This window comes from Cherax quadricarinatus, chromosome 13, assembly GCF_038502225.1.
Source record: "Cherax quadricarinatus isolate ZL_2023a chromosome 13, ASM3850222v1, whole genome shotgun sequence".
NCBI lineage: Eukaryota > Metazoa > Arthropoda > Malacostraca > Decapoda > Parastacidae > Cherax > Cherax quadricarinatus.
In genome coordinates this window covers 27,929,637-27,952,781 of record NC_091304.1, presented here as the reverse complement: position 1 = coordinate 27,952,781, position 23,145 = coordinate 27,929,637, and the positions used below count along the sequence as shown (strand labels likewise).

Below are 23,145 nucleotides of genomic sequence, written 5' to 3'. Positions count from 1 at the left end.
CAAAACATACACTACAACGTAGGCTTCTGGTTTGGACATTGTTTAATCAGTCTCTGTAAGATTAGTATCTCGAAGGAACCATGATAGTTCATTCTCATTTGTGATAGTGTACAGTTGATCTGCATTTGTTTTCTTCACTAGAATTCTCCTGTCCTTGAGAAGACCAATTCGACACTCGACAGATACACATACAGGGAGTCGTCGTGCAGCCGCCGTGGAGAGAAGACGTCGTCGTTCCTGCTCTGAGCACCGTGCCTCGAGTTTTTTCTTGGGTTATCCTGAGTAATTCTCGACCAGAGCTGAGAGGAAACTTGCTGGCAGTCACTTCCAGCCCCATCCCTTCAAGAGGGTAAGGCGGTGACTTGCTTGCTTGTTAACCCCTCTCTTCCCCATCCTCCCCTCACACAAACATCTACACTGGCCCACACACTATCACACTACATACATTGCTATCCTTCTGACTTTCCTATCTTCTTTTTCCGCAACTTCGCCTTTGACGAGTTAACACAAGGCATTTTGACCATCCGGTAGCCCGTGTGGTTTTTTTAAAATCCGGCTGATCTTTGCCTTGGACCCTGTGTCCCCCTCACCACTCGAGGGTAGGCTATCTTAGGGGCTGACCTTCATAAGTCAGCTGACTTAGGATGTTTAAAGCTACCACCAAGGAAAGTCTTTTTTGTTAAAGCAACTTCTGTGTGCCAGATGTACCTTCCTGGACATCATGGCAAGAATACGAGTACGAATACGTGTCGTTGACAATCAAAAGTCTAAGAAGGAAATTCTTGAATTCAAATTCAAATTCAAAGTTTATTCTCTATAAGGATTACAATGCTGAGTTTACAGAAATTTGGTTATTGTTTGCTTTACATGTAGTAAAATTGTGATTACAGACTGTACCACTAGAACGCTTAGCATGGCTAGGCATTTCGGGCATACTTAGTTTTATTCTTAATTGTAAAATATTACAAATTATGAGGTAAGTTGGTATTATGGCTAAGTGACTAAATACTAGTTTGTGAGTTTAGCAATGTGAATGCTTTTGTTTTGGCACAGTATATAGTTTCAGTATTGGAGTATCACAGGATTCATTATTTTAAGACTGAGATTAATATTTCTGTTTATGGTCAAATGAGTGAGCGAGTGTAAGTGTGAACCACCAGGTGGTATTCGTGTAGTTAGTTGACGGGGTGTATCAGGGAGATAAGATGTTTTCTAATGGTAGTTTTGAAGGTAATGAATGTGTCTGCAGTTCTAGTTCTCAGGTAGGGTATTCCAGATTTTAGGGCCTTTGACATACATTGAATTTTTGTAAAGGTTTAGTCGGACACGGGGAATGTCGTAGAGATGTTTGTTTCTGGTGTTATGCCTGTGGGTTCTGTCACAACTATCAAGAAAGCGTTTTAGGTCAAGGTTGATATTAGAGTTTAAGGCCCTGTAGATATAGATTGCACAGTAGTAAGTGTGGATGTACTGAACTGGGAGTAAGTTTAGATCTTTGAAGAGTGGGGGGGTGTGCTGCCAGGGATGGGATTTAGTGATTATTCTTACTGCAGCTTTTTGTTGGGTTATTATTGGCTTTAGGTGTGTTGCTGCAGTTGATCCCCAAGCACAAATAGCATAGGTGAGGTATGGATAAATAAGTGAGTGGTATAGTGTGAGAAGGGCATTTTGCGGCACGTAGTATCGTATCTTGGAGAGGATCCCAACCGTTTTGGATACTTTTTTGGCTATATGCTGGATATGGGTGCTGAAATTCAGGTTGTTGTCAAGGTATAAGCCTAGGAATTTTCCCCCATTATTTCTGGTAATTAGAGTGTTGTCAATCTTAATGTTAATTTGTGCATCTCCTGCTCTGCTACCAAACGTAATATAGTAAGTTTTGTCAGTGTTAAGCGTAAGTTTATTGGCTGTCATCCAAGTCGATATTTTAATCAGCTCCTCATTCACAATGGTGTTGAGGGTGGCAAGATTAGGGTGAGAGATGACATAAGTCGTGTCATCAGCAAAGAGAATGGGTTTCAGGTGTTGGGATACGTTTGGAAGGTCATTGATGTATATGAGGAAGAGCAGGGGACCAAGGACACTTCCCTGCGGAACTCCAGTATCAAGTGGCCGTGTTGCTGATGCTTTGTCTTTAATGGTGACGTACTGATACCTATTAGTAATGTAAGATTTGAAATAAGCAAGCGCATGGCCTCTTATACCGTAGTGGTCAAGTTTGTGGAGTAGGATTTCGTGGTTTACTGTGTCAAAAGCTTTTCTTAGGTCAATAAAAATTCCTAGTGGATATTCCTTATTTTCCAATGCTGTGTAAAGCAGATCTAGCATTTTTATGATTGCATCATTAGTGCTTTTATTTTTCCTGAATCCAAACTGGCAGGGGTTGAGTATGTTTTGAGCCGTTATAAATGAATACAGTCTCCTGTGCACGAGTTTCTCAAAGATTTTGGATAGCAATGGTAAGTTAGATATTGGCCTATAGTTGTTTAAGTCTGTAGGGTCACCACCTTTATGTATTGGTGTAACCCTTGCCATCTTGAGTAGTTTCGGGAAGGTGCTAGTATCTATTGACTTGTTAAAAAGTAATGAAATAGCGTGCGAAAGGACATGGGCCGCTCGCTTGTACAGTAATGGTGGGACATGAAACAGATTCCCCGAGTTATTTTTAAGTGACTTTATGATCTGAATGACTTCCGTGGGCTCAGTTGGTGCAAGATAGAAGGAATTAGGGAAATTTCCATCTAGGTAGTCCCCGGCATGGGCATTGGTATGTGGGATTTTACTGGCGAGATTAGATCCTATGTTTGAGAAGAAGTCGTTTATCTTGTTAGCTGTGTCAGTGGGATGTAGTGGTGTTTCATTAGGTTTAGTTAGGACAATATTATTGGTTTTTCTCAGTTTGTGGGTCCCTAGAATCTGAGAGAGTGTTTTCCAGGTCTTTTTTATATCTCCTCTAGTGTCTGTGAATCTACTGGAGTAGTATAGTTGTTTGGCTTTTTTTATTACTTTGGTGAGAGCTGATGAATAGTGTTTAAGAGTATCTTTGTGTATTAAGCCCTGTCTATATTGCTTTTCATATTGGTGTTTCTTGTCAATGGATTTCAGAATGGTGCTGGTTAGCCATGGGCAACCAAGCCGTTTGTTTGTGATCTGTTTTGTTTTTATAGGACAATGTTTGTTGTATAGTCTAAGTAATTTGTTAAGAAAGATGTCTGTCCAGTCATCAATACCATTGGCCTTGGAGAATTCTGAAGGCCAATCAACAGTCTCTAGGTCAGCTGTGAACTTCCTTACTGAGGCCTCGTCATGGAGTCTAAATGAGACTTTGTTGTATTCAAGTGGTGGTTTACTAATGTTTGTCAGGAGGAAGGTAGGGTAGTGGTCTGTAGTGCTATCTGTGATTATCCCTGATTTAAGGGGGGCTAGTATATTGGTCCATATGTGGTCTATTATGGTTGCACTTGTCTCAGTGAGCCTGGTTGGTTTAGTTATTGTTGGTATGAGAAGTGTGTTGTTCATATTGTTGATGAAATCAGTTACAGGCTGATCATCTAGTAAGCCAAGGTTGATGTTGAAGTCTCCAGCTAAGAGAAGGTGGTGCTTATTCATTTGTGACTTTAATTTCTCACTGAAATTTGGGATGTTTGTGTGAGGTATCCGGTAAATGGCACCGATTGTTATAGGCGTCTTAAGGTTTTTTACAGTAAAATTAGCAAAAATGTATTCCCCATATGCATCACTAAAGCAAGTGGTGCTAAGACAAGATAATTGGTTAGAGTAATAGATTGCAATACCACCCCCAACTTGGTTTGTTCTGCAGTTGTGAATTGCTGTGTATCCTGGTAGAGGGTAGATATCTATTGTGTCCTGCTTAAGCCAGGTCTCAGTAAGAATAATCCAGGAGAAGGGTGTCTTTAGTGATTCAAGGAGTACTAGGAGGTCATCATAGTGTTTGCTTAAGGACCTGATGTTGTAGTTAAGTACTGATAGACTTTGTATTTGTATTTAAGTACTGATAGACTTTTGTATTTGTTCGAATTCAACTGTTGCTCCGGTGGATGTTTTTCAAACCCACTCTGGGGCAGTACTTCTCTCATCTGAAGAAGAGTTACTTCAACTGCTCAAGCAAGATGTTCTAGACAAACTGAAGACTTTTGGTATCAACCCAATTGCACCTCAAGGCTACCAAGCCCAGCGAACTGTGTTTGTGGCCAGAATTAACAGCTTCATGAGAGAGAGCACAGTGAAGGAACTTGTTAATGACTTTAATACGGAGAATGCTAAATTTAAGGCTGTCCAAGCATATAAATTCTCTAAACCTGGCAACAACCAGGTAACATTAAAGTTAATACTTGACACACCTGAAGCAGCCAAACTAGTGCGTCAAAATGGTTTCAAATGTTTTGGCACCAGATGTACACCTGACCAAATCTCTCTTGAGCGGTTTGTCAATGTTACACAATGTTACAAATGTTAGGCATTTGGTCATACCACCAACAAATGCAGTACCCAAGCACTGATTTGCAGCATATGCTCTGGTCAACATTCTTTTAAAGATTGTCATAACAAAACTAAGCCCAAATGTGTCCTCTGCAATGGAAAACACATGCTGTTTCTGCTATCTGTTCTGAGAGGAAAAAGGTAACACAGAAAATTCTAGAAGCCAAGAAACTGTCCAATTCTTCGAAGACCACTCCCCAGCCACCTCCAACAATGTCCCAAACTTCTTTCCCAGCTTTGCCTGGATCTAGTGGGACTCCTCAGGTCTCTTCCACCGGTTCCAATGTTTGGAATTCTGCCCCTCTTGGAGTGTCCCAATCTAACCCTCACTTACAACATACACAAACGCAACCACAGGGTTCATCCTCACCTCCCATGTCTCAGGTATCCTCAGCCGGGGATATGACGAGAGCTCAATTGATGTATATGATGGCTAAGGACGTAGCAAGTGGTGACATTCAACTCTGCTCTAATATTTTCAATGATTTGTTAATGGCTAATGGGATCACTCCCATTACTATCCCAGATAATGTTAAGGTTATTATGGCCCAGCCCTCTCAAAACAGGAAGTATGTGCCCTACTCTACCTCTACAAATATGCCTAATTCGTCCCTTACTCAGGGATCACCCGCCTCGCATACCCAGGTTGTCAGCTCCCCTCAGCCCGATGAGTCAATACCTGACCCTAACCATGCCCTAGAGATTGGTGCTTACTCTTCCGCTATTGCAGCTGATCCTGTTGAACAGGAACTTTCCCAGGGTAATTAACCTGGCCTACCAAATTTTCCCTTGGAGCCTCCACAGTCTCCCATTAACTCTCTAGCCTCTGCTTCCTGAAACTGGGAATATCACACCTCAGTTTTCTGATGATGACTCTAATGATTCTGTTAATATTACCAACTCTAGTGAGGATGGTGACACTTTTAGTACACAAGCAACTACAGAATTTCCCTCCTCTTGACAAGTCCAGCAGGGATAGTGTGGATACCAAACATGAATTTACTTGCAGGCGTTCAGACCGCAGTACACGTGCGAAGTGCAAGAAATAATGGGGATTACAATTTTCCAACTTAATTTTCAACATTTCTTTAATAACCGTTACCTCCTTGAAGTTGAACTACATAATTACAACCCTGATGTTATCCTCCTGAATGAGACAGCTGCGAGAGTTGATCAACATATTAAATTACGTAGTTACTCTACTGTGGAGAAATCGAGAGGACCTCATGGTGGCGTGGCCGTCTTAGTTAAATTAGGCTGTATGCGTTTCGAAATATTCACGTTGATGAAGATAACATTCTTGCAATTGAACTGGAGTTTACCTGGAGTTTACCTGGAGAGAGTTTCGGGGGTCAACGCCCCCGCGGCCCGGTCTGTGACCAGGCCTCCTGGTGGATCAGCCCCTGATCAACCAGGCTGTTGCTGCTGGCTGCACGCAAACCAACGTACGAGCCACAGCCCGGCTGATCAGGAACTGACTTTAGGTGCTTGTCCAGTGCCAGCTTGAAGACTGCCAGGGGTCTGTTGGTAATCCCCCTTATGTGTGCTGGGAGGCAGTTGAACAGTCTCGGGCCCCTGACACTTATTGTATGGTCTCTTAACGTGCTAGTGACACCCCTGCTTTTCATTGGGGGGATGGTGCATCGTCTGCCAAGTCTTTTGCTTTCGTAGTGAGTGATTTTCGTGTGCAAGTTCGGTACTAGTCCCTCTAGGATTTTCCAGGTGTATATAATCATGTATCTCTCTCTCCTGCGTTCCAGGGAATACAGGTTTAAAAACCTCAAGCGCTCCCAGTAATTGAGGTGTTTTATCTCCGTTATGCGGGCTGTGAAAGTTCTCTGTACATTTTCTAGGTCGGCAATTTCACCTGCCTTGAAAGGTGCCGTTAGTGTGCAGCAATATTCCAGCCTAGATAGAACAAGTGACCTGAAGAGTGTCATCATGGGCTTGGCCTCCCTAGTTTTGAAGGTTCTCATTATCCATCCTGTCATTTTTCTAGCAGATGCGATTGATACAATGTTATGGTCCTTGAAGGTGAGATCCTCCGACATAATCACTCCCAGGTCTTTGACGTTGGTGTTTCGCTCTATTTTGTGGCCAGAATTTGTTTTGTACTCTGATGAAGATTTAATTTCCTCATGTTTACCATATCTGAGTAATTGAAATTTCTCATCGTTGAACTTCATATTGTTTTCCGCAGCCCACTGAAAGATTTGGTTGATGTCCGCCTGGAGCCTTGCAGTGTCTGCAATGGAAGACACTGTCATGCAGATTCGGGTGTCATCTGCAAAGGAAGACACGGTGCTGTGGCTGACATCCTTGTCTATGTCGGATATGAGGATGAGGAACAAGATGGGAGCTAGTACTGTGCCTTGTGGAACAGAGCTTTTCACCGTAGCTGCCTCGGACTTTACTCTGTTGACGACTACTCTCTGTGTTCTGTTAGTGAGGAAATTATAGATCCATCGACCGACTTTTCCTGTTATTCCTTTAGCACGCATTTTGTGCGCTATTACGCCATGGTCACACTTGTCGAAGGCTTTTGCAAAGTCTGTATATATTACATCTGCATTCTTTTTGTCTTCTAGTGCATTTAGGACCTTGTCGTAGTGATCCAATAGTTGAGACAGACAGGAGCGACCTGTTCTAAACCCATGTTGCCCTGGGTTGTGTAACTGATGGGTTTCTAGATGGGTGGTGATCTTGCTTCTTAGGACCCTTTCAAAGATTTTTATGATATGGGATGTTAGTGCTATTGGTCTGTAGTTCTTTGCTATTGCTTTACTGCCCCCTTTGTGGAGTGGGGCTATGTCTGTTGTTTTTAGTAACTGAGGGACGACCCCCGTGTCCATGCTCCCTCTCCATAGGATGGAAAAGGCTCGTGATAGGGGCTTCTTGCAGTTCTTGATGAACACAGAGTTCCATGAGTCTGGCCCTGGGGCAGAGTGCATGGGCATGTCATTTATCGCCTGTTCGAAGTCATTTGGCGTCAGGATAACATCGGATAGGCTTGTGTTAATCAAATTTTGTGGCTCTCTCATAAAAAATTCATTTTGATCTTCGACTCTCAGTTTGGTTAGCGGCTTGCTAAAAACTGAGTCATATTGGGACTTGAGTAGCTCACTCATTTCCTTGCTGTCATCTGTGTAGGACCCATCTTGTTTAAGTAGGGGCCCAATACTGGACGTTGTTCTCGATTTTGATTTGGCATAGGAGAAGAAATACTTTGGGTTTCTTTCGATTTCATTTATGGCTTTTAGTTCTTCCCGCGATTCCTGACTCCTAAAGGATTCTTTTAGCTTAAGTTCGATGCTTGCTATTTCTCTGACCAGTGTCTACCTACGCATTTCAGATATATTGACCTCTTTTAGCCGCTCTGTTATTCTTTTCCGTCGCCTGTAAAGGGAGCGCCTGTCTCTTTCTATTTTACATCTACTCCTCCTTTTTCTTAGAGGAATAAGCCTTGTGCATACATCGAGTGCCACCGAGTTAATCTGTTCTAGGCATAAGTTGGGGTCTGTGTTGCTTAGTGTATCTTCCCAGCTTATATCGGTTAGGACTTGGTTTACTTGGTCCCACTTTATGTTTTTGTTATTGAAGTTGAATTTGGTGAATGCTCCCTCGTGACTAGTCTCATTTTGTCGGTCTGGGGCTCCACGCATACATGTCTGAACCTCAATTATGTTGTGATCTGAGTATATTGTTTTTGATATGGTGACATTTCTTATCAGATCATCATTGTTAGTGAAGATGAGGTCTAGTGTATTCTCCAGTCTAGTAGGCTCTATTATTTGCTGGTTTAAATTGAATTTTGTGCAGAGATTTAAAAGCTCGTGTGAGTGTGAGTTTTCATCAGAGCTGCCTCCTGGTGTTATTACTGCAACAATATTATTTGCTATATTCCTCCATTTTAGGTGCCTTAAGTTGAAATCCCCCAGGAGCAAGATGTTGGGTGCAGGAGCTGGAAGATTTTCCAGACAGTGGTCAATTTTTAACAGCTGTTCCTGGAATTGCTGGGATGTTGCATCCGGAGGCTTGTAGACTACCACAATGACTAGGTTTTGGTTCTCGACCTTTACTGCTAAAACTTCCACTACATCATTTGAGGCATTAAGCAGTTCTGTGCAAACAAGTGACTCTGCAATGTACAGGCCAACCCCCCCCCCTTTTGCCTGTTCACTCTGTCACATCTGTATAGGTGGTAACCTGGGATCCATATTTCGTTGTCCAAGTGATCCTTTATGTGGGTCTCAGTGAAAGCCGCGAACATTGCCTTTGCCTCTGCAAGCAGTCCACGGATGAAAGGTATTTTGTTGTTTGTTGCTGGCTTTAGACCCTGTATATTTGCAAAGAAGAATGTTATCGGACTGGTGGTATTGTTGGTACTGGGGGGGGGGATTTTTTTTCCGGCATTAGTATCTGTATCTGTTGGTTTGGAGTGGAGGCCATCGACTGTGGTTCCACTCCAGGAATGACTGGATTTGGTGTACGATTTCTGCCATTTCCTGCCAGTTTTTTTTCCTTCCTGGCACTAAAAAACCTCTCCCTCTTGAGTGGCTGTGGCTACCCAGGTTTTCCCATGGCCTGGATGTTTTGTATCTTTTTGTCCCCTTTAGATGGTATGCCTGGCAATTTAAGTTATAGCACAGTCTTTCCTGTACTGAAGAGGTACACATTTCAGAGTGAAAAAGCTTACAGGAAGGGAGTTTGCATTTTCCTGTTGTCATATGGGCATGGCATTTTCTAGGGTGGTCATAGTTGCATGTCCCATCTGTTTTTTCCAGATTTCCCATGCCAGCAGATACCAAGTGCATAGTATGTGCACAGGCTTGGTTTCCGCTTGCCTTGGGTTTCTGTGACTGTATTCCCTGTTGGTGCATGTTTCCCTGTCTTACTTCTATCATCCCTAGCACCAACAATGGAGCTCCCACCAGTTGTTTTTGGTAATTTATCCTCAGTATTGCTATTGGAGTCCTCTTGTTTGCTATTTCCTGCGGTATTTCTAGTTTGCAATATTGGTTTTATCTTATCTTTGACTACACTTGTTTCCCTACTATGGCTCCTGTCCCCTATGAGGTCATTTATATGTATTCCTTCCTGCGTATAATTCCCGACTACCTGGACAAAATCTCCAGCTTCACCATTACTGTCTCCCAGGACAGCACCTCCAGCTTCACCATTACTGTCTCCCAGGACAGTATCTCCAGCTTCACCATTACTGTCTCCCAGGACAGTATCTCCAGCTTCACCATTTCTGTCTCCCAGGACAGCACCTCCAGCTTCACCATTTCTGTCTCCCAGGACAGCACCTCCCGCTTCACCATTACTGTCTCCCAGGACAGCACTATCAGCCCCACATTTACTGACTACCAGGACATCACCACCAGCCTTACAGTTTGTGACTACATGGCCAGTATCAAGGGCAGTACCATTCAGCCCAGACTTTTTATGTTCCCATCTGTTGTAGAAAGCTTCCAGGTTTTCTATGAAAGCAGCTTTGATGTTGTCCTCTTTTAATACCCTTGTGATTTTAGTCCACAGATTTTCCTCATTTGGGCATACCCAAAAACACTTCTCTGTTTTAATACTGCTTGTAGCTAGTTCTGGGATATCTGCACAAGGGGCGTGACACCAATTTCCACAAAAATGACAATTTATCCATGTGGAAGCCCGTTTGTTTGACTGACCACAGACTACACACAGCTTCATAATGATTTGAATGGTTGATTTACTGCAATTCTACTAGCAACCTCTTGAATATTCTATTAATAACCTCCTTAAATGAAGCTCTAGCTATTTGTATTTCTGTTTCTAACTGTTTTTGTATATTGGACAGCTTACCGTCACGTTCCTGATTTTTAATGTTTGTGTTTATAAGGGCGCCTACAACCCCATCCGTTTACAGTCTGCTTTATTGTCCAACGAAACCGTTTGAAACCAGTCCCGGGTTCGGACCAGTCAAGGGTTCGGACCAGTCAAGGGTCCGGACCAGTCGATCTGATCTGATCAGTGGGTCACTTATTTAAACATACTGGTCGGTGATTTGAGCTAGCACATGAAGGCTCTACTGGAAATTATCTACCCGAGTAATATGTGATTTGACTGATACAAAAATATAACTTGCGTGTTGAAGAAATCGGTGACTGCTGGCACTCCTACAATGACGAACGGTCAACCTCATGGTCAACTATTGATAGGAACTGGATATTTTCACCCGAGACAACCATATATAGAGTCAATTCCTCTACATAGGATATTAAGCAGAAATATTCCAACAATTCTAGCGGGAGATTTTAATGCTCATCACCCTGCCCTCTTTAGCTGTGGAGCTGGTCATCCACTGGGTGACTTGAAAGGAAAACAACTATTTAATATCATGACAGCCAGAAACTTGTCATTTCAAGGCCCATTCTTTAAATCGTATATTGGTCCTCATCCAGGGACACCAGATATAGTCCTGACAAACAGAGACTGTGACCTCTTTCATTGTCGTATCTCTCCTGGTGGAAACGTAGGATCTGACCATATCCCTGTTATAATACAACTACAAACTTCTCCATTTAGAATACCTGTAACTCCTAAACCCAATCTCAACACCCTAGGATTTGACCTCTTCAGGGCATTTCTGGGTGAAGATGAAATTGTGTCGTTGGAAAATCTACCTTCCACTGCAATTGAGGACGCGATCAGGTCCCTTTACAATCGAATAATTGATGCTATAATGCAACTTGCCAATTAGCTTCCACAAAGCACTACCAACAATATAAACCTACGAGGGAAATTAGAGACGGTATGAGAAATTATCAAACAGAATATCGAAGGCATCTTCAAACGCGGCAACCACCAGTAGCTACATTATATAGATTGAGGCAAGAACTAATTAACATGATCAGTCATCACAAACGTGACTTATGGAAAGTGTTAGTTCTAAAAGCTAATCAGTATAAACGAGAGCCTGCAAATTTTTGGAGTAAGATTCGGCAACTTTTAGGTGCAAAGCACAATCTCCTACCTACCTGATTCATACCTTCACTGATGATGATGATGAAGAGGTTGAGATTAAACTCGATGATCCGCAGGACCAGGCTAATTTGATGGGTGATGTATGGGAGAAAATTCTCTCCCACAATAACAGTTGTCGATTTAATAATAATCACTATCAGTTGGTCAATGAATGGAGAGATGAGAACTTGGATGATCTACAACCACTACCTTCCATCGATACATCAACTCTTGAAGATGACCAGCCGCTTACTAGACCAATTACACTACTAGAGATGAGTCAGGTTATTTGGAAGAATGCGAAATAGAGCCCCTGGTCTCTCTGGAATAACAATGAAACAAATAAAGTTCCTACCCAGAAATTGTAAACAGTCTTTGGTCAATATCTTTAATGCCATCTTGGCCTCCGGACATTTTCCAGTGTTTTTTAAAACTGCTAGGATGATAATTCTTGCTAAACCCAATAAAGACATCCATCAACCAGGGAACTATAGACCTATATCTTTACTAGAAGTCACTGGGAAAGTTCTTAAAAAGATCATTTCCAACAGACTGAACTACTATATGGAGTTTAATCACCTTTTTACTAAAAAACAGTTCGGCTTTAGGACACATAGAGGTACCCATCATGCAATAAATATTATTTTTGATACTGTAGCAAGTCTGAAACATCAGGACAATCTTGTCCTAATTGCCACCAGAGATGTTCATAAAGCTTTTGATAGCTTATGGCATGATGGTCTTATATACAAACTTATTGACCTACCAGACCATAACTGGACCTTTCTCAGATTTATATATAACTTCTTAACTCGAAGAAAAATCATTCCTACCTTTCATGGCAGGTCGACAGAGCCTTTTATACCGACAGCTGGTGTCCCACAAGGTTCTTGTCTTAGTCCAATTCTGTTCACTATTTATGTGAATGACCTTCCTCAACCAGAGTTTAATGATACAATTATAACGAAATTTGCAGATGATGTTATCCATATCGTCTCGTCAACTCCTGTAACAGGAAAATACAAATATGAAAGAGTCATAGAAAAAATGAATATTGAACTTCGTCGAACATCCAATTGGAAAAAGAAATGGAGAATTACGACTAACCCTGACAAAGTCCTGGTTAGCACGATAGGATGTTTTGCGTCAACCATCGAAGATAAGGGGGGTATCTCCATCAGAGGTACACCTGTAGCCATTAGAAATCCTAACAAGATCTTGGGATATGAAATAGACAGGCTGCTCCACTTAACATCTCACGTCAATAAAAAGATCAACATAGCCACAGCCGATCTTAGTAGTCTCTTTAGATTTAATCAAGCCCCTTCACATGTTAAAAAACATCTGTATAAAATGATGATAAGACCTATACTCGAATACCCTTGTGTCCCAATGTCGTTAACAACAAAGACCAACATGCTACAGTTGCAACGGGTCCAGAATAGAGCTCTCCGCTTTATTACGGGTACCAGGAGTAGAGACAGAGTCAAAATGGCAGATTTACACCTACAACAGGATATTACTGCCTTAAATGTACGCCTTGATATGCTGAAGAAGAGACAACTCTATGCAATGCAAGAACTCTACATACCAGATAGAGAATATCCTCTCCAAGTTGAAAATACCACTGACTACATCATTAATACTCCTCCTCACAGGACCCAAAGAATGACTCTCCCACAGAGGCTGCGTCGCTTCATCCATAAAGACGATTACCATCGACCAATGATCTTGAGCAACCTCCCTGCAGATGAAGATGATTGGGTAACACCAGAACCCTTCTATGTCTACTATGAATATTATCGCCCCTAATTAGGGAGATATCTTGTATAACAATCTACTGATATAAACTCCCTACATTTATTATGGCGGGACACCACCTTGAAGCTAACGTCAAGTAATTCTTTATGAGTTCTGCAGACAATTACCGCCTTGCCTTGTCGTTTAAATATTCGTTATGCAATCGAAAAAAAAGCAATTGCAACTTGTATATCTACTACCAATAATTCAGAGTCATGTACCTATATATCTGTAATATCTCTGTGACTCTGATGGGCTAGTATTATACCCCTTCAAGAATATTCTATTATTCCACATACACTTTTTAAATTGCACCAAAGTGGTTGTGTCAACTTTTATATCCTACCTCACTCCCCCCTCCCACCCTTTTCCAATATTTCTATCCTTACCCATCCTTCTTCCTTACCCATCTTACCAAAGACTCTGGTTATAAGAAGCGAAACCTTTGAGAAGCATTGGTGGATTTTGTCAGTATTCTCCCGCTTAAGTCTTCTGACTATATAGGAGATTCTGTCGTTTTTTGGTTGGACACTCGTTTATGTATGCCTCTTTTTTTTACTTTAATAGATGCGCTAATTAGGTCTTTTTTCCTGTCATGTGAGCGGAATTAAGCATAACACTTTTTCTACCATGGGATCCTAGTAACTTGGCTTCCTTTATTTCTGTCACTGGTAGACCACTCAAGGGAAGTTCCTTGACGCTGGTGAGGGGCTCTTGATCTAGGGAATTGGATCTGTGCTCCAGTTCCCTGAACTGAGCCTGAATGCCTTTCATCCCCCCCACATGCGCTGTATAATCCTCTGGGTTTAGCGGTCCCCATGATAATAATAATAATAATAATAATAATAATAATAATAATAATAATAATAATAATAATAATAATAATAATAATAATAATAATAATAATAATAATAATAATAATAATAATAATGTCACTGGTACAGTAACACTTGTTTGATCACCTATGATCTGGAGAGTAATTTCTTTACTGATTGCTTGGTTCATATCACTGGGAAAATGAAAACTGCAAACTATTACTGCATATGGAAGTTTTATACGGTTACCTGTATGAACTTCGTCATTGCATTCATACAAATAATCTCGTTGTGAGGTGACAACCATATATAGTTTACAGTAGTTACCCCGTGTAGACGTGTGAGAAAACTTTAGCCACTCCTGGTCGCTCCAAGTGGCCCTCCGACCTCACAAATCTTATCCACATCTATCCTAGACCAGTACCATAGAATAAGGTTGGATAACACCAACAGGCATGGCGTTACGAATTAGTTGTGGACTGTATGTATAAAATAAGACCATCACTTACCCGATGATTAGTGGTCACTGGAGATCGTTGTAGCACCCACAACACCGGTCCCATTATAACATACCTAACTGGTCTGTATCAGTCTGCTATAACTAGAAAGGTTACTTAACTGTAGGTGAGGAGGTCACATTCCTTGTCTGTCTTATTTCCTCCTCCAATCCCGATGTCCTGCTAAGCCGATACGGTTCTTCTTCCAGCAGGATTATGATATCACTTGGGTTGGTCCGACTTAGGAGACGAGACTCGGGAAAACTCCGTGGTCCTCGGAACAGGGCCGCACGTTTAACATGTGCCACTCACTCGGGGAATGGCGGCTCATATCATTTCAAACATTCCCTTAAACTTAGTGTTATTATCACTGATTTCACTACAATTCACAAGACGACTTAGCGTCTCATTAATTTTACACACGTTAGAAGTCGATCCATTAAGATCTGAGCCCGATGAGTGTCGATTGAGTAATCGGGTTTTTACCCCCCTCCCCCCGAGCACTCATCATGGCGTGTCCCGTCGTACCCAGCTCGGTGTCTCTCACTATTTACTATTTTTACCACCTTATTATAAGATAAGATAAGATAAGATAAGATTTCGTTCGGATTTTTAACCCCGGAGGGTTAGCCACCCAGGATAATCACGTTTCGGCCGTCGGAACCGCCAATTTTCTGGTTCCATGTTAATGGGGATACCGTGTCATAGGCCTATGTTCCACGAGACTGCCCATGAATGCCCAGGCCTTCCCTCTCGGCCCTCAGTAAATGCGCAGGGCTTCTCTGTTGGTTCTCTCTTACTTTCAAATGTATTTTAGCCCAACAGAAACACATTAATTACATATTTACTTGATACAATATAAGTTTCAGAAATTTACACCAAAATTTTCCACACCAAGCTTTGTACAAATATAGCTTCTCTTTAACCACAACATCTACTGCTCCTGTATTACTATGAAGCGTAATCTTAGAGGAAACAGCACCAAGACCAGCAAGAAAACACCGAAAAATCGACTATTCAACTTGTCTGCCCAAGACGCCGACTCCCGTACCACCCTTCTCACCACAGGGCGATGCAACAACACTAACACCAAACATGGCTGCCTCCCCGTCAACCTCTTCTTTCTTCTCCAGATTCAGCCTTCCAGGTAGTCTCTCAGGTATGACCAACGATCCAGACATCCTTAAGTCATACATCTCCACCTTAATTACAGAAAATATGAATCTTCGGGAAATGCTAACTAAACAAGACACCAGGATGACACCTTCAGAACAAAATCCTCTTGTCTTGAACAAAATTTATCACCATCTGGAATGACTAACTTTGCCAAGACCCTCCAGACAGTCATTGATAGCCACACAGAACAAATAACATCTCTTAATACAAAGGTTGAAGAAGCTGTGAAAGAGTGGAAGAACAACTTGGATAACCAGTTCAGCGACTACTTTGTGCTCCAAGAGGATAAAACTGAGCAAGAAAAATTATCAGATGCAGTGTGGAAAATTCTGGTGTAAATTTCTCAAACTTATATTGTATCATGTAAATATGTAATTAATGTGTTTCTGTTAGGCTAAAATACATTTGAAAGTAAGAGAGAACCAACAGAGAAGCCCTGAACATGCGCTGAGGGCCAAGAGGGGAGGCCTGGGCATACATGGGCAGTCTCGTGGAACATAGGCCTATGACACGGTATCCCCGTTAACATGGAACCAGGAAATTGGCGGTTCCGACGGCCGAAACGTGATTAGTGGTCCCTCTTCACTATGAACAGCTACAACACAAAGCTTGGGGTATATTTTCGTCTGCAGAGCATTTGGGGCAACTTAGTTTAATCTTGTTCCCCAGGATGCAGATTATAGAGGTAATCCCCTCAGGGAAGGTTTCTTGATGTTGGTGAGGGGCTCTTGATTTAGGGAATTGGATCTGTGCTCCAGTTCCCCGAATTAAGCCTGAATGCCTTCCACATCCCCCCCAGGCGCTGTATAATCCTACGGGTTTAGCGCTTCCCATTGATTATAATAATAATACAGAGGTAATAATGACTCCTTGTTATTAGCAAGAAATACTAGTCATTTCACATTTTAAAATTACTTCATATAGTTGTATCCCAAGGGACTTTCTACATGCATATCTAAATTGTATAAACTTTGTATCGAGGTGAAATAAAGAATCTTTAATCCCTACTAGTCAACTTCCACTTAGGTCAATATATCTTCCCCGGACACCGGAAGGCAGGGCTCAGTACGGCGTAAGCTGCTAGTGTCCCTATAAACCCCAAGAAGTGGACTCCTAAGCAGATTGCACGTATCCTGGTGAAGAAAACTAGAGGCCACGCTTGCATGTAAGAACAGTAGAACACTGCAGTAGGTCTACTGGCCTATTGACCTGTGATTGAATTAGTGGTGGCCTAAGTTTACACACTGAAGGACCGGGTTTTGATCAACGGACAATGGGGAAACGTTAGGTATGTTTACATCTGTTGCTCCCGTGTACCTAGCAGTAAGTCTATCATTCGTAGACTGTACGTTACTGTGTGCCTCAAACAGCCTTACTTTATACTACTGTCTAATCTTTTCATATTTCACCTATGGTATTTGTGCCTGGGGATCTATTAAATCAAATTACTTAAGAATAACGCAATAAAAGAAACTGCTGTACAAATGATCACTCGTGCAAGTGCGAGGCAAAACACGCCATCACTCTTCAAGAGTTTAAACTTTATTATATCTATCTACACACACATATATACCTGGACAGGATTCAGGGGTCAACGTCCCCGCGGCCCTGTCTGTGACCAGGCTTCATGGTGGATCAGCGCCTGATCAACCAGGCTGTTACTGCTGGCCGCACGCAAACCGACGTACGAACCACAGCCCGGTTGGTCAGGTACTGACTTTAGGTACCTGTTCAGCGCCTTCTTGAAGACAGCCAGGGGTCTATTGGTTATCCCACTTATGTATGCTGGGAGGCAGATGAACAGTCTTGGGCGCCTGACACTTATTGTTTTGTCTCTTATCATGCTAGTGACGCCCCTGCTTTTGATTGGGGGGATGCTGCATCGTCTGCGAATCTTTTGCTTTCATAGGGAGTGATATTCGTGTGCAAGTTTGGTATTAATCCCTATAGGATTTTCGAAGTGTATATAAACATACATCTCTCTTGCCTGCGTTCTAGGGAGAACAGGTTGAGGAACTTCAAGCGTTCCCAGTAATTGAGGTGTTTCATCTTAGTTATGTTTACCGTGAAGGTTCTCTGTACATTTTCTAGGTCAGCAATTTCACCTGCTTTGAAAGGTGCTGTTTGTGTGCAGCAATATTCCAGCCTAGATAGAACAAGCGACCTGAAGAGTGTCATCATGGGCTTGGCATCCCTAGTTTTGAAGGTTCTCATTATCCCTCCTGTCATTTTTCTAGTCGATGTGATTGATACAATGTTGTGGTCTTTGAAGGTGAGATCCTCTGACATGATCACTTCTAGATCTTTTACATTATTTTTTCGCTGTATTGTGTGGTTGGAATTTGTTTTATACTCCGATATAGTTTTAATTTCCTCACGTTTTTCATATCGGAATAATTGAAATTTCTTATCAGTGAACTTCATATCGTTTTCTGCAGCCCATTTAAAGATTTGGTTGATGTCCGCCTGGAGTCTTGCAGTGTCTTAACGGAGGACACTGTCATGCAAATTCGGGTGTCATCCGCAAAGAAAGACACGGTGCTGTGAATTACATCCCTGTCTATGTTAGATATGAGGATGAGGAATAGGATGGGAGCGAGTACTGTGCCTTGTGGAACAGAGCTTTTCACCTTAGCCGCTTCAGACTTTACTGTTTACTACTACTCTTTGTGTTCTATTTGTTAGAAAATTATAGATCCATCTACCAACTTTTCCTGTTATTCCTTTATCACGCATTTTGTGCGCTATTACACCATGGTCACACTTGTCAAAGGCTTTTGCAAAGTCTGTGTATACTGCATCTGCTTTTTGTTTGTCTTCTAGAGCATCCAGGACCTTGTCATAGTGGTCCAGTGGTTGGGACAGGCAGGAGCGCCGTGCTCTAAACACATGTTGCCCTGGGTTGTGTAACCGATGCCCCTCAAGGAAGGTTCCTTGATGTTGGTGAGGGGCTCTTGATTTAGGGAATTGGATCTGTGCTCCAGTTCCCCGAATTAAGCCTGAATGCCTTCCACATCCCCCCCCAGGCGCTGTATAATCCTCCGGGTTTAGCGCTTCCCCCTTGATTATAATAATAATAATAATGTGTAACCGATGGGTATCTAGATGGGCGACGATCTTGCTTCTTAGAACCCTTTCAAAGATTTTTATGATATGGGATATTAGCGCTATCGGTCTGTAGTTCTTTGCTATTGCTTTACTGCCCCTTTTGTGGAGTGGGGCTATGTCTGTTGTTTTTAGCAGCTGTGGGACGAACCCTGTGTCCATGCTCCCTCTCCATAGGATGTTAAAAGCACATGATAGGGGCTTCTTGCAGTTCTTGATGAACACAGAGTTCCGTGAGTCTGGGCCTGGGGGCAGAGTGCATGGGCATGTCATTATGTATCGACTTTTCGAAGTCATTTGGCGTCAGGATAATATCAGATAGGTTTGAGTCTACCAAATTCTGTCTCGCTCATAAAAAATTCATTTAGGTCTTCGACTCTTAGTCTGGTTAGAGGCTCACTAAAAGCCAAGTCATATTAGAACTTGAGTAGCTCACTCATTTCCTTGCTGTCATCTGTGTAGGACCCATCTCGTATAAATAGGGGCCCAATACTGGATGTTGTTCTCGACTTTGATTTGGCATAAGAAAAGAAATATTTTGGGCTTCTTTCAATTTCATTTATGGCTTTTAGTTTTTCCCGCATTTCTTGATTCCTGTAAGATTCCTTTCGCTTTAGTTCAATGTTTGCTATTTCTCTGACCAGTGTCTCCCTTCGTATTACAGATATATTGGCCACTTTTAGCCGCTCTCTTATTCTTTGCCTTCGCCTGTATAGGGAACACCTTTTTCTTTCTGGTTTACATCTTCTCTTCCTTTTCCTTGAAGGAATAAGCCTTAAGCATACCTCGAGTGACAGAGAGTTAATTTGTTCTAGATATAGGTTTGGATCCGTGTTGCTTAAGCTATCTTCCCAGTTTATATCATTTAGGACCTAGTTGACTTGGTCTCGCCTTATGCTTTTGTTATTAAAGTTGAATTTGGTGAAGGCTTCCTCGTGACTGATCACATTTTGTTGGTCTGGGGCTCCGCGCATACATGTCTGAACCTTTATTATGTTGTAATCTGAGCACATTGGTTTTGATATGGTAATATTTCTTATCAGATCATCATTGTTAGTGAAGATGAGGTCAAGTAAGTGTATTCTCCATTCTTGTTGACTATTATTTGCTGGTGTAATTAAAGTGAATTTGGTGCAGAGATTTAAAAGCTCGTGTGTTTGCAAGTTTTCATCTAAGCTGCCTCTTGGGGTTATCTCTGCTACAGCATTATTTACTACATTCCTCCATTTTAGGTGCCTTAGGTTGGAATCCCCAGGAGCAAGATTTTGGGGCAGGAGTTGGAAGATTTTCCAGACAGTGGTCTATTTTCAAAAAACTGTTCCTGGAATTGTTGGGAAGTTGCATCCGGAGGCTTGTATACAGCCACAATGACCAGGTTCTGGTTCTCGATCTTTACTGCTAAAACTTCAACTGCATCATCTGAGGTATTTAATAGCTCCGAGGATATCAGCGATTCTTCGACGTACAGGCCAATCCCCCCATCCCACTTCCTTTTGCCTGTTGACTCTGTCGCATCTGTATGGGTTATAACCCGGGATCCATATTTCATTGTCAAGGTGATCCTTTATGTGGGTCTCTGTGAAAATCGCAAATATTGTGTTTGACTCTGTAAGCAGTCCACGGATGAAAGATATTTTGTTGTTCATTGCTGGCTTTAGACCCCTGTATATTTGCAAGGATGAATGTCGTCGTATTGGTGGTATGGGAATGGGGGGGATTTTTTTTCCTGGTACATATCTGTTGTTTTGGAGTGGAGGCCATTGATTGTGGAAAATATTAGGAACGTGTTTCCTTAAGACACCTGCTGTCCCTGTCCCTGTTCACCTATCAGTCTAAAATGGGTACCTGGGTGTTAGTCGACTGGTGTGGGTGGCATCCTGGGACAAAACTGACCTAATTTGCCCGAAATGCTCTGCATAACAAGCGGCTTTCTACATAGTAGTATGTCACTGATGTCAGCTAGACCTGTATACCTTGTACATGTACTTGTAGTAAATAAAGATATTATTATTATTATTCTGCTCCAGAAATGATCGGAGTTGGTGTACGATTTCTGTCATTTCCTGCCAGCTTTATTTTTCCTTCCTGGCTCTAAAAAACCTCTCTGGAGTTGTTGTGGCTACCCAGGTTTTCCCATTGTCTGGATGTTCTGTATCTTCTTGCCCCCTTTAGGTGGTGTGCCTGGCAATATAAGTTACAGCATTGTCTTCCCTGAACTAAAGAATGACACATTTCAGGGTGCAAAAGCTTACAGGAAGGGAGGTTGCATTTTCCTGTTGTCATATGGGCACAGCATTTTCTGGGGTGAGCAAAGTTGCACGTCCCATCTATTTTTCCAGATATTCCATGCCTGCAGATACATAATGCATATAATTTGCATATGTCTGATTTCTGTTTGCCTTGGGTTTTCGTGACTGCATTCCCTACTGGTGCGTGTTTTTTTGTCTCTTTGCTATCTTCTGCACTTGTACGAACTATGGTGCCTTCACCAGTTTTTTCTGGTATTTTATCTTCACTATTCCTTGGGGCATCCCCATGTTTACTATCTCCAGTGGTATTGCTAGTTTGCAACATTGGATTCTGCATGTCCTTGTCTATTCCACTTTCCTCACTAGAGTTTCTGTCTCCCTCCAGGCCACCAACTTTCATTTCTGTATTCTTACAGTTACTGTCTACCAAGACAGCATCTGCACCAAGGCCAATAGTGCCATCTGGCCCAGTTCTTTTATTTTCCCATCTGTTATAGAATGCTGTCAGGTTTTCTATGAAGGCCGTTTCGATGTTTCCATCTTTTAATACCAATGTGATTTTTTCCACAGTTGGTTCTCATTTGGGCATACCCAAAAACACTTCCCTGGTTTAATATCTCTTGTATTGAAGCTATTGTAATTTAAGTAAAATTACTGTGTATTATAAATAAACAAGATGTACAACTTAAACTATGTTAAATTTCTTTAGCATTATGTAGTCTGTAAGCCATTAAATTAAGTCTGCCCATAATGCCTAGGCATGATAGTGGCTCTTTGCACTGCGCCTCATTTTTGTAATTTCATAATATCAGTGTAATCTTGCAAGGAAATAAAAATTGACTGGCTGATTGAATATCTGCACAAGATGCATGGGCCCATTTCCCACAGAAGTTGCATGTAATCCATGCAAAAGCCCATTAGTTACTGCAGTTGCAGACTACAGAGTTTCATGATGTGATTTTCGGTTGTTATACTGTATATTCTACTAATAACCTCCGTGAAGTGTAAATCTGTCTGTTTGTATGTGTATCTATTTGTATTTATACATGTATGTGTATGAAACAATATTACCGTTGCTAGCAGTAACTGTTTGGGTGTTTGATAAGGGTGCCTGAAAACTCTGTCAGCTTATGAATCCGGTCAGAGGATACTTTATTTTTCAATGAATCCAGTTAGGTTTTAAGGGCACCTAGAAGCTCTGGTCACAACAATATAAAATACCGCTTGTTGTACTAGTACACCAAACAGGGACCAGAATGAAATTAGCCTAGAGTCAGGCGCTCCCTTTACAGGCGACGGAAAAGAATAACAGAGCGGCTAAAAGAGGCCAATATATCTGAAATGCGTAGGGAGTCACTGGTCAGAGAAATGGCAAACATCAAACTTAAGCTAAAGGAATCTTATAGGAGTCAGGAATCGCGGGAAGAACTGAAAGCCATTAATGAAATCGAAAGAAACCCAAAGTATTTATTTTCTTATGCCAAATCAAAGTTGAGAACAACGTCCAGTATTGGGCCCCTACTTAAACAAGATGGGTCCTACACAGATGACAGCAAGGAAATGAGTGAGCTACTCAAGTCCCAATATGACTCAGTTTTTAGTAAGCCGCTAACCAGACTGAGAGTCGAAGATCAAAATTATTTTTTTTTATGAGAGAGCCACAGAATTTGGTTAACACAAGCCTATCTGATGTTATCCTGACTCCAAATGACTTCGAACAGGCAATAAATAACATGCCCATGCACTCTGCCCCAGGGCCAGACTCATGGAAGTCCGTGTTCATCAAGAACTGCAAGAAACCCCTATCACGAGCTTTTACCATCCTATGGAGAGGGAGCATGGACACGGGGGTCGTCCCACAGTTACCAAAAACAACAGACATAGCCCCACTCCACAAAGGGGGCAGTAAAGCAATAGCAAAGAACTACAGATCGATAGCACTAACATCCCATATCATAAAAATCTTTGAAAGGGTCCTAAGAAGCAAGATCACCACCCATC

General features: G+C 41.9%; 1 long non-coding RNA gene across 1 annotated transcript in view; it reads left to right on the top strand.

Moving 5' to 3' along the window:
• Positions 1–16,868: 16,868 nt before the first annotated feature.
• Positions 16,869–23,145, top strand: part of LOC138852640 (uncharacterized) — a 47,726-nt gene continuing 41,449 nt past the window's right edge. Inside the window, exon 1 of the long non-coding RNA XR_011391962.1 lies at positions 16,869–17,078. This is a non-coding gene — a long non-coding RNA (uncharacterized lncRNA). The remainder of the gene's footprint in view (positions 17,079–23,145) is intronic.